We start from the raw sequence: 11,747 nt of genomic DNA on the forward strand, positions 1-11,747 counted from the left end.
GCAGAAGAGGGTCAGGGCCCTCCCCAGCAAGACAGAGGATAAAGCCAGAAGGAGCCGGGAGCTATAGATATAGACAGGCTCCGAGTCAAGATTGGGGTGGGGAGAAGACAGAGAGCCCAGGGACCGCACGGTCAGGGCCAGGGCACTCACATAGGCCGTCCTGTGTGTGGCCTCGAAGAGCATGAAGGGATCCAGCAGCCACAGCTCCTCGGAGAAGTCATCGTCCTCTGCAGGGAGGGCCTGATCCCCATGCTCCAGCCTGTAGGGGTACAGGAGCAAGGCTGGGGACACAAGACCACTGAGGCTATCCTCAGAGCCCCACGTCAGGGCTGTGTCCCTTCAGTCCCCAAGTGAAAGCTCCAGATCCCCTGAGGGACTCTGGGATGGGGCCACGCTCCTCAGACCCCTAGAGCCCTCCCTGCCTGTCCCCATGGCCCTGTCCTCTCTCCAGGTTAGGGAGCACATCCGTTCTCACCTCTGATCTCCTTGCTCCAAGTCACTTGTTTCTGTAGGACTGAGGGGAAGGATGTCAGCTAAGGGCTGGGGCCCACGTGCCACAGCCAACCCACTTCTGGAGCCCCCACTCCTACTCACCCACCAGCAGAAGCCACAGCATCCCCATGGTGGCTGCAGGTACTGCAGGCCAGGTGGGCTTATACCAGGGCAGAGGTGGGGCCAGGGTGGGGATGGGGTGGCCGGAGCTCAGCTGCCATTGTTCGTAGGTCCAGGGGGCCTGGGAGTCTCCCAGGGATCCTGGTTCCCATCCCATCTGCCTGAGGCTGGGCCAGGTCTGGGAGTGGTGGGCAGGGCAAGGGAGGAAAGAGGGGATGGACATCTTCCAGGGCTTTCCCAGGGGGCCAGGTTGCCAGACCCTGGAGGAACCCCCTACCTGTTAGCAGGGCTGGGCACAAGTCAAGAAATCCACAGTGGGGAAGCTGAACCACTGCTTGGTGAGGGGCCGCTGCTGACAGACAGCTGAACATGCAGGGAGCCTCTTCCCATGGGGCCCTGCTGGTTCTCTTGGAGCAGGTTAGAGATGAGCGCACAGCATCAGGGAACAGAGTGGGTGTGCATCAAGTGGGGCCAAGATGTGCGGCTGGGGAGACTCATGGGCTGTAGGCCAGCCCGGGGGCCCAGGGGTGGGCATCTGCAGGGCATGGCTGGGGCTGCCATGGTGGATACTCAAGGTCGGGCATTTAGGAGTGTTACTGGGGGACCCAGAAGGGGAGATTCGCCTGGAGAAGTGAACGGGGAGAGGGGGAGGAGGAGCATACAGGCAAGGGGGCTCAGTACTGTGCACCTGTGAGATTCACGGGCCACCCTGGTGGAGGAGGCTCAGAGTTAGGCACTGGGGACTCCATCTTCAAAGCGGTGTCCCAAAGGGGTGCTCCAGACCGCCAAACCCCAGACAGCCCTTCACCTGGTCAAACCAGATGGGACAGAGGGTCACCTGTGTTCCCGGACCACGCCGAGGATTGGGCTGCTATTTCTCATGACCCAGTAAAGAGATGCAATTGAATGGGGAGAAAAGGGAGGTGTTTGTTTTTTTGAGAGAGTCTTATCCTGTTGCCCAGGCTGGAGTGCAATGGCGCTGTCTCGGCTCACTGCAACCTCCGCCTCCCGGGTTCAAGCAATTCTCCTGCCTCAGCCTCCCAAGTAGTTGGGATTACCAGCACCCACCACCATGCCTGGCTAATTTTTGTATTATTAGTAGAGATGGGGTTTCTCCATGTTGGTCAGGCTGGTCTCGAACTCCTGACCTTAGGTGATCCACCCACCTCGTCCTCCCAAAGTGCTGGGATTACAGGCATGAGCCACCGCACCCAGCGAAAAGGGAATTTTTATTTCTGTAACTGGTTACAGGGCGAAAGCCTGGAAATCATCCCCAGACCAACTCAAAATGACAAAGTTTTCCAGAGCTTATATACCTTCTAAGCTATATGTCTGCATGTAAGTGTGCATTCATCTAAAGATGTAAGTGATTAACTTCTTGTAATCTATTACTAAGATCTGAGTCCTGAAGGCCTTCCTCTGGAACCTCAGTAAATTTACTTACTTAACCCAAATGGGTCCAGGTGCTGGGGTGCTTACCCTTATTTTGTTCCCTGCTAAATCAGGGAGGTTTAGGGAGCTCCTTCAGACTCCCAATGAACTTGTTTGTAGAGGCCTGGGGAGTTTCTTCAGACCCCAATAAAACTTGTTTAATCCTAAAAGGGTCCTGTTAAGAATTCCTTCATTATCTTGCCATGCTTTAAAGCCCAGGAAAGGCCTGAGCAAAACTCTTGGTGGGTGTTTGTTACATCCCAGCCTCTGTATAGGGCACTGGCTCTATCAGCTTTTAATATTTAACTTAGCCACTCAGTTGGTGTTGAAACAGGTGTTATGGAGGCCTGCGTTAGTGAGACCTGGCCTGCCACGCCTGGGCCCCATCCTGATTTGAGGGCTCCTTTTTGCACCACCAGTCCAAGGAGTGTTTGGGTTAAGGCATCCCATCTTTTTCCCCAGAACACCCCCAGCGTCTGGAGACATGCACTTCCCAAGGGGCCAGGAACCCCCCTCCAACCCCGTCAGGGAGAAAGTGTCCGAACCTGCTCAGCAGAGAGAGACAGGAAGTGAGAGCTCAGTGCCATATCCCGAGCTGGTCTAGCCCCAGGCCCCAGCGCCAGCCCTGCCCCTCGGATGTGGACCTTGGACGGGCTACGCAGCCCCTCTGTAGGACTGCAAACCCCACAGCCGCTTCTTCCCAGCTTGCATGGGGATGAAACAAGTGTTTCCCGAAGGGTGGCACATGCGCTGCTGGTGGGACACCCCGGGAGAGTACAGGATGGCAGTGAAGAAGCAATCTAGTATTTGTTTATTTAATACATTTGTTTTGATTTATATTGAAAAACATATATCTGCCACCGCCACATCAAACCCACAGTTTCATAAACACTGTTAAAAGTCAAGGCTGGCAGGGCACAGTGGCTCATGCCTGTAATCGTAGCACTTTGGGAGGCCAAGGTAGGTGGATTGCTTGAGCCCAGGAGTCTAAGACCAGCCTGGGCAGCATAGCGAGACCCCATCACTACCAAAAATACAAAATGAGTCTCATAACCCGGACTCAAGATAAATAAATAAATCGATAAAAATAATAATAAATAAAGTCAAGGCTAAGTTAAAAAAAAAAAAAAGACACACACACACACAAAAGGAAAAGAGATAATTTGAATAAAATAATACAACTGGCACCGGTGGTATTTGTTCATTGTCTGTTTGCTCCTAAGCTCCATAGGGCAGGGATGCTGGTTTGTGTCAGGCCTCTGAGCCCAAGCCAAGCCATCCGCATCCCCTGTGACCTGCACATACACACCCAGATGGCCTGAAGCAACTGAAGAATCACAGAAGAAGTGAAAATGCCCTGTCCCCGCCTTACCGATGACATTCCACCACAGAAGTAAAATCGCCGGTCCTTGCCTTCAGTGATGACATTACCTTGTGAAATTCCTTTTCCTGGCTCATCCTGGCTCAAAAACTCTCCCACTGAGCACCTTAGGACCCCCCCCCTCACTCCTGCCCGCCAGAGAACAACCCCCTTTGACGGTAATTTTCCTTTACCTACCCAAATTCTATACAACGGCCCCGCCCCTATCTCCCTTTGCTGACTCTTTTTGGACGTAGCCCTCCTGCACCTAGGTGATTAAAAAGCTTTATTGCTCACACAAATCCTGTTTGGTAGTCTCTTCACACGGACGCGCGTGACATTTTGGAGCCGTGACTCGGATTGGGGAACTCCCTTGGGAGATCAATTCCCTGTCCTCCTGCTCTTTGCTCCGTGAGAAAGATCCATCTACGACCTCGGGTCCTCAGACTGACCAGCCCAAGGAACATCTCACCAATTTTAAATCTGGGAATTGGCCTCTTTTTACTCTTTTCTCTAACGTCTCTCACTATCCCTCAACCTCTTTCTCTTTTCAGTCTTGGCGCCACACTTCAATCTCTCCCTTCTCTTTCCTTTCCTTTTCTGGTAGAGACAAAGGAGATGCGTTTTATCCATGGACCCAAAACTCCGGCGCCGGTCACGGACTCGGGAACACAGTCTTCCCTTGGTGGTTAATCACGCGGGGACACCTGCCTGATTACTCACCCACGTTTCAGAGGTGTCTGACCACACGGGGACGCCTGCCTTGGTCCTTCACCCTTAGCGGCAAGTACCGCTTTTCTGGGGGGGAGGGGCAAGAACCCCCGACCCCTTCTCTCCCTGTCTCTACCCCTTCTCTGCTTTTCTGAGTGGGGGGCAAGAACCCCCAACCCCTTCTCTGCTTTTCTGGGGGGCAAGAACCTCCTGACCCCTTATCTGCGTGTCCTGACCCCTTTCCCGCTTTTCTGGAAGGCAAGAACCCCCAAATCCCTTCTCTCCCCGTCTCTCTCTTTTTTCTGGGCTTGCCTCCTTCACTATGGGTAACCTTCCACCCTCCATTCTTCCGTCTTCTCTCTTAGCCTGTGTTCTCAAGAACTTAAAACCTCTTCAACTCACACCTGACCTAAAACCTAAATGCCTTATTTTCTTCTACAATTCAGCTTGACCCCAATACAAACTCGACAGTAGTTCCAAATAGCCGGAAAATGGCACTTTCGATTTTTCCATCCTACAAGATCTAAATAATTCTTGTCGTAAAATAGGCAAACGGTCTGAGGTACCTGATGTCTAGGCATTCTTTTACACATCGGTCCCTCCCTAGTCTCTGTTCCCAATGCAGCTCATCACAAATCTTCCTTCTTTCCCTCCCGCCTGTCCCCTCAGTCCCAACCCTAAGCGTCACTGAGTCTTTCTAATCTTCCTTTTCTACAGACCCATCTGACTTCTCCCCTCCTTGCCAGGCTGAGCTAAGTCCCAATTTTTCCTCAGCCTCTGCTCCCCCACCCATAGTCCTTTTATCACCTCCCCTCCTCACACTTGGTCTGGCTTAGAGTTTCGTTCTGTGACTAGCCCTCCCCCACCTGCCCAGCAATTTCCTCTTAAAAAGGTGACTGGAGCTAAAGACATAGTCAAGGTTAATGCTCCTTTTTCTTTATCCAACCTCTCCCAAATCAGTTAGCGTTTAGGCTCTTTTTCATCAAATATGAAAAACCCAGCCCACTTCATGGCTCGTTTGGCAGCAACCCTGAGATGCTTTCCAACCCTAGACCCTAAAATGTGAAAAGGCCATCTTATTCTCAGTATACATTTTATTACCCAATCTGCTCCCGACATTAAATAAAACCGCAAAAATTAAATACCAGCCCTCAAACTCCACAACAGGACTTAATTAACCTCACCTTCAAGGTGTACAATAGTAGAGGCAGCCAAGTAGCAATGTATTTCTGAGTTGCAATTCCTTGCCTCCACTGTGAGACAAACCCCAGCCACATCTCCGGCGCACAAGAACTTCCAAATGCCTGAACCGCAGCAGCCAGGCTTTCCTCTAGGACCGCCTCCCCCAGGAACTTGCTACAAGTTCCAGAAATCTGGCCACTAGGCCAAGGAATGCCCACAGCTCAGGATTCCTTCTCTAAGCTGTGTCCCATCTGTGCGGGACCCCACTGAAAATCAGACTGTTCAACTCACCTGGCAGCCACTTCCAGAGCCCCTGGAACTCTGGCCCAAGGCTCCATGACTGACTCCTTCCCAGATCTTCTCGGCTTAGCAGCTGAAGACTGACACTGCCCGATTGCCTCAGAAGCCTACAGGACCATCACAGACACTCTAGGTAACTCTCACAGTGGAAGGTAAGTCCGTCCCCTTCTTAATCAATATGGAGGCTACCAACTCCACATTACCTTCTTTTCAAAGGCCTTTTTCCTTTGCCTCCATAACTGTTGTGGGTATTGATGGCCAGGTTTCTAAACCTCTTAAAACTCCCCAACTCTGGTGCCAACTTAGACAACATTCTTTTATGCACTCCTTTTTAGTTATCCCCACCTGCCCAGTTCCCTTATTAGGCCAAGACATTTTAACTAAATTATCTGCTTCCCTGACTATTCCTAGGCTACAGCCACACCTCATTGCCACCTTTTCTCCAGTTCAAAGCCTCCTTTGCATCCTCCTCTCGTATCTCCCGACCTTAACCCACAAGTATAGGATACCTCTACTCCCTCCTTGGTGACTGATCATGCACCCCTTACCATCTCATTAAAACCTAATCACCCTTACCCCACTCAATGCCAATATCCCATCCCACAGCATGCTTTAAAAGGATTAAAGCCTGTTATCACTCACCTGCTACAGCATGGCCTTTTAAAGCCTGTAAACTCCCTTTACAATTCCCCCATTTTACCTGTCCTAGACCCAGACAAGCCTTACAGGATAGTTCAGGATCTCTGCCTTATCAACCAAATTGTTTTGCCTATCCACCCCATGGTGCCAAACCCATATACTCTCCTATCCTCAATACCTCCCTCACAACCCATTATTCTGTTCTGGATCTCAAACATTCTTTCTTTTTTTTTTTTTTTTTTTTGAGGCGGAGTCTCGCTCTGTCGCCCGGACTGGAGTGCAGTGGCCAGATCTCAGCTCACTGCAAGCTCCGCCTCCTGGGTTTACGCCATTCTCCTGCCTCAGCCTCCTGAGTAGCTGGGACTACAGGCGCCCGCCACCTCGCCCGGCTAGTTTTTGTATTTTTAGTAGAGATGGGGTTTCACCGTGTTAGCCAGGATGGTCTCGATCTCCTGACCTCGTGATCCGCCCGTCTCGGCCTCCCAAAGTGCTGGCATTACAGGCTTGAGCCACCGCGCCCGGCCACATTCTTTCTTTACTGTTCCTTTGCACCCTTCATCCCAGCCTCTCTTTGCTTTCACTTAGACTGACCCTGACACCCATCAGGCTCAGTGAATTACCTGGGCTATACTGCTGCAAGGCTTCACAGACAGCCCCGATCACTTCAGTCAAGCCCAAATTTCTTCCTCGTCTGTTACCTAGCTCGGCATAATTCTCATAAAAACGCATGTGCTCTCCCCGCTGATTGTGTCCAGCTAATCTCCCACACCCCAACCCCTTCTACAAAACAACAACTCCTTTTCTTCCTAGGCATAGTTAGTAAGGTCAGAATTCTTACACAAGAGCCAGGACCGCGTGCTGTAGCCTTTCTGACCAAACAACTTGACCTTACTGTTTTAGCCTAGCCCTTATGTCTGTGTGCAGTGGCTGCCACTGCTGCTGCCTTAATACTTTTAGAGGCCCTAAAAATCACAAACTGTGCTCAATTCACTCTCTACAGTTCTCTTAACTTCCAAAATCTATTTTCTTCCCCCTACCATCACTCAAGATAACGCTTATGCTGATAAGGTAGCTAAAAAAGCAGCCATCAAAAGGCATCAGATCCCATCGCTCAGGACAATGCTTATGCTGATAAGTTAGCTAAAAAAAGCAGCTAGCATTCCAACTTCTATACCTCACAGCAGTTTCCCGCCTTCACGTCGGTCACTCCCACCTACTCCCCTGCTGAAACTTCCACCTATCAATCTCTTCCCACACAAGGCAAATGGTTCTTAGACCAAGGAAAATATCTCCTTCCAGCCTCACAGGCCCATTCTATTCTGCCGTCATTTCATAACCTCTTGCGTGTAGGTTACAAGCCACTAGCCTGTCTCTTAGAACCTCTCATTTCCTTTCCATCGTGGAAATGGATCCTCAAGGAAATCACTTCTCAGTGTTCCATCTGCTATTCTACTACTCCTCAGGAATTTCTCAGGCCCCCTCCCTTCCCTACACATCAAGCTCGAGGTTTTGCCCCCACCCAGGATGGGCAAATTGACTTCACTCACATGCTCCAGTCAGGAAAGTAAAATACCTCTTGGTCTAGGTAGATACTTTCACTGGATGAGTAGCAGCCTTTCCCACAGGGTCTGAGAAGGCCACCGCGGTCATTTCTTCCCTTCTGTCAGACATAATTCCTGGGTTTGGCCTTCCCACCTCTATACAGTCTGATGGCAGACTGGCCTTTGTTAGTCTAATCACCCAAGCAGTTTCTCAGGCTCTTGGTATTCAGTGAAACCTTTATATCCTTTACCGTCTTCAATCAGGAAAGGTAGAATGGACTAATGGCCTTTTAAAAACACACCTCACCAAACTCAGTCACCAACTTAAAAAGGACTAGACAAATACTTTTACCACTTTCCCTTCTCAGAATTCAGGCCTGTCCTCGGAATGCTACAGTTCAGCCCATTTGAGCTCCTGGGTGGACACTCCTTTTTATTAGGTCCCAGCCTCATTGCAGACACCAGACCAACTTTAACCGCACCCCAAAAACTTGGCTAGAGCCTAAAAACTCACCAACCAAGCAAGTGATTACACTGAACCCCCTTAGGCTCGGTCTAATTAGATGTCCTAGGTCCTCTCAATTCTTAGTCCTTTAATACCTGTTTTTTCTCCTTCTCTTATTCAGACCTTCTGTCTTCCGTTTAGTTTTTCAATTCATACAATACCACATCCAGACCATCACCAATCATTCTATATGACAAATGCTCCTTCTAACAATCCCACAATATCAACCCTTACCACAAAAATCTTCCTTCATTGGCCGGGCGCGGTGGCTCAAGCCTGTAATCCCAGCACTTTGGGAGGCTGAGACGGGCGGATCACGAGGTCAGGAGATCGAGACCATCCTGGCTAACACGGTGAAACCCCATCTCTACTAAAAACTACAAAAAACTAGCTGGGCGAGGTGGCGGCGCCTGTAGTCCCAGCTACCCGGGAGGCTGAGGCAGGAGAATGGCATGAACCCGGGAGGCGGAGCTTGCAGTGAGCTGAGATCCGGCCACAGCACTCCAGCCTGGGTGACAGAGCGAGACTCTGTCTCAAAAAAAAAAAAAAAAAACTTCCTTCAGCTTAATCTCTCCCACTGTAGGTTCCCATGCCGCCCCTAATCCCACTCAAAGCAGCCCTGAGAAACATCGCCCATTATCTCTCCATACCAACCCCCCAAAATTTTTGCTACCCCAACACTTCAACACTATTTTGTTTTATTTTTCTTATTAATATAAGAAGACAGGAATGTCAGGCCTTTGAGCCCAAGCCAAGCTATCATATCCCCTGTGACTTGCACATATATGCCCGGATGGCCTGAAGTAACTGAAGAATCACGAAAGAAGTGAAAATGCCCTGTCCCTGCCTTAACTGATGACCTTCCACCACAAAAGAAGTGAAAATGCCCTGTCCCTGCCTTAACTGATGACCTTCCACCACAAAAGAAGTGAAAATGCCCTGTCCCACCTTAACTGATGACCTTCCACCACAAAAGAAGTGAAAATGGCTGGTCCTTGCTTTAAGTGATGACATTACCTTGTGAAATTCCTTCTCCTGGCTCAGAAGCTCCCCTGCTGAGCACCTTGTGACTCCCGCCCCTGCCCACCAGAGAACAACCCCCCTTTGACTGTAATTTTCCACTACCTACCCAAATCCTATAAAACAGCCCCACCCTTATCTCCCTTCACTGACTCTCTTTTCGGACTCAGCCCGCCTGCACCCAGGTGATTATAAAGCTTTATTGCTTACACAAAGCCTGTTTGGTGTTCTCTTCACATGGACACACATGACAGTTTGTTCTGTCCCCTATATTTCTCCAATACCTAGAACAGTGCCTGGCCTGACTTGGTCATCATGGAGCAGAGAGAAGCTGTGCCTGCTATTCCCTGTCCAACTTTCTGAGCCTCAGAATCCATGAGCATTTACTGTACCCACTAGCTTTGGGTGGTTTGTCATGCAGCAAGAGCCAAAACAGCTCCTCGCTTCATAACTGCAGGATTGAAACAGTGCTACTTTTTACTCATAACTGCAGGATTGAAACAGTGTTACTTTTTACGAAGAAACTAAAGTCCATCTCCCTACTTACACCACTATCTGAATGTTCACAATAATTATTTCTGAATATAAAAGGAATGGTCTTCACCGTCATTGCTAATCATGGCCGTGATTTTATGTATGAAATAACTGTTGTGGCAGAGTAGCTGTACACTTCTCCTTCAACCCGACTGGGAGAATGCCAACTTATAACCACATATGGAGCTATCTGTTCCAAGTGACATCCAGAAAGCTTTTCTATATTTGAAAGGTACTGTGTAGATATAAGTGCTAAATAGGAATGCAAAGCATGTCTTGGTTTCCTGATATAGTTGCACTAATTCCATAAGATGGGTCAAATATTTCTGATTCTGAGCGGCACCGCAATGACATGGAAGTAATTTTCATATTCAGCTTTTCTGAAGACCTAGACCCTGGCAGGACCTCAAAGCAACCTTGTGACTGTTATTATTCTTTTTTAATATATTCCTGGCTCCTTGGGGTGAGTGGCAAGGTTGCTGGGAGCAGGAGGAGAAACTGAGGCTCACTGACCCCTGGCATACAAGGGAAACTAGTGAATGGCTGTTGAGTGAATCACAATCTCCCCAGCCCCTCCACTCCTCCAACAAAGCAATAATGCAGACAGAACTCAGAATGGCTGTCAGAGGCGTTTGAACCGGAGCAACTCCATCTTGAATAGGACCTGGATAAAGAAAGACTGAGACCTACTGGGCCGCATTCCCAGTAAATTAAGGCATTCTAAGTCAGAGGATGAGATAGAAGGTCTGCACAAGATACAAGTCATACAGACCTTTCTGATAAAACAGGCTGCAGTCAAGAAGTCGGGAAAACCCACCAAAACCAAGATGGCCCTGAAAGTGACCTCTGGTTGTCTTCACTGCTACACCCCCCACCGGCGCCATGACAGTTTACAAATGCCATGGCAACGTTGGGGAAGTTACCCTATGGTCTAAAAAAGGGAGGTGTGAATAATCCACCCTTCGTCTAGCATAACTAAACAAGAAATCAAGACTAAATCAAGAAATAACCATAACAATGGGCAACCAGCAACCCCCGGGACTGCTCTGCCTATGGAGTAGCCATTCTTTTATTCCTTTACTTTCTTAATCAACTTGCTTTCACTTTACTCTGTGGACTTACCCTGAATTCTTTCTTGCACGAGATCCAAGAACCCGTGGGTTCTGGATTGGGACCCCTTTCCAGGAACATGGCCACCTGGTTTTTATTTTCCCAGCAGGCTGCCTGTTGACTTTTAATGACCAAATTTCCGTCAGATCCCCTAGGATAAAGCCACATCCCCCCAGACTTCCCAGGGCAGGGCCAAGCCTTCTTCAGTGCCCCTCACACCCGCCCTCCTCCTCACCAGGGCGAACCGTGTCCCTCCGGGACATGGTCACGTCGGTTCAGAACCCCCAGGGTGGACCGTGTTCTCTCAGAGTCCCCAAACTTCCTAAAACATAGGTACAGTACATTTCTCAGCTGGCAATTACAAAGGAAAACTCAGTCACTCCCTGTTGTAACTCAATCTGTCTCTAGCAAAGCAAGCCATAGGACAGGTCTCAAATTACATCCCACATCCTATGGGTAGAACACGACAGCCAGAGGCAGACGTTTGGGGAAACTGCACTGAGGCTCTGCTAACGAGATATGGGCCTGGGGGTCCCTGAGCAACAAAGCAGTGGTGGGGCTCAACCTCGCCAGGGGTGTGGGGATCAGGGACTGACGCTGGGATCGTTTTCCAAATGCATAGTTTGTCAGTTTCTCAAAGGAGCTCTTGTAGGTCTTTTACATTTTAGGAAGTTGGGCTGGGCGCAGTGGCTTACGCTTGTACTGGGAGGCTGAGGTGAGTGGATCACCTGAGGTCACGAGTTTGAGACCAGTCTGCCAACATGGTGAAACTCTGTCTCTACTAAAAATACAAAAATTAGCC

Source organism: Rhinopithecus roxellana, chromosome 12 (assembly GCF_007565055.1).
Source record: "Rhinopithecus roxellana isolate Shanxi Qingling chromosome 12, ASM756505v1, whole genome shotgun sequence".
Taxonomy (NCBI): Eukaryota; Metazoa; Chordata; class Mammalia; order Primates; family Cercopithecidae; genus Rhinopithecus; species Rhinopithecus roxellana.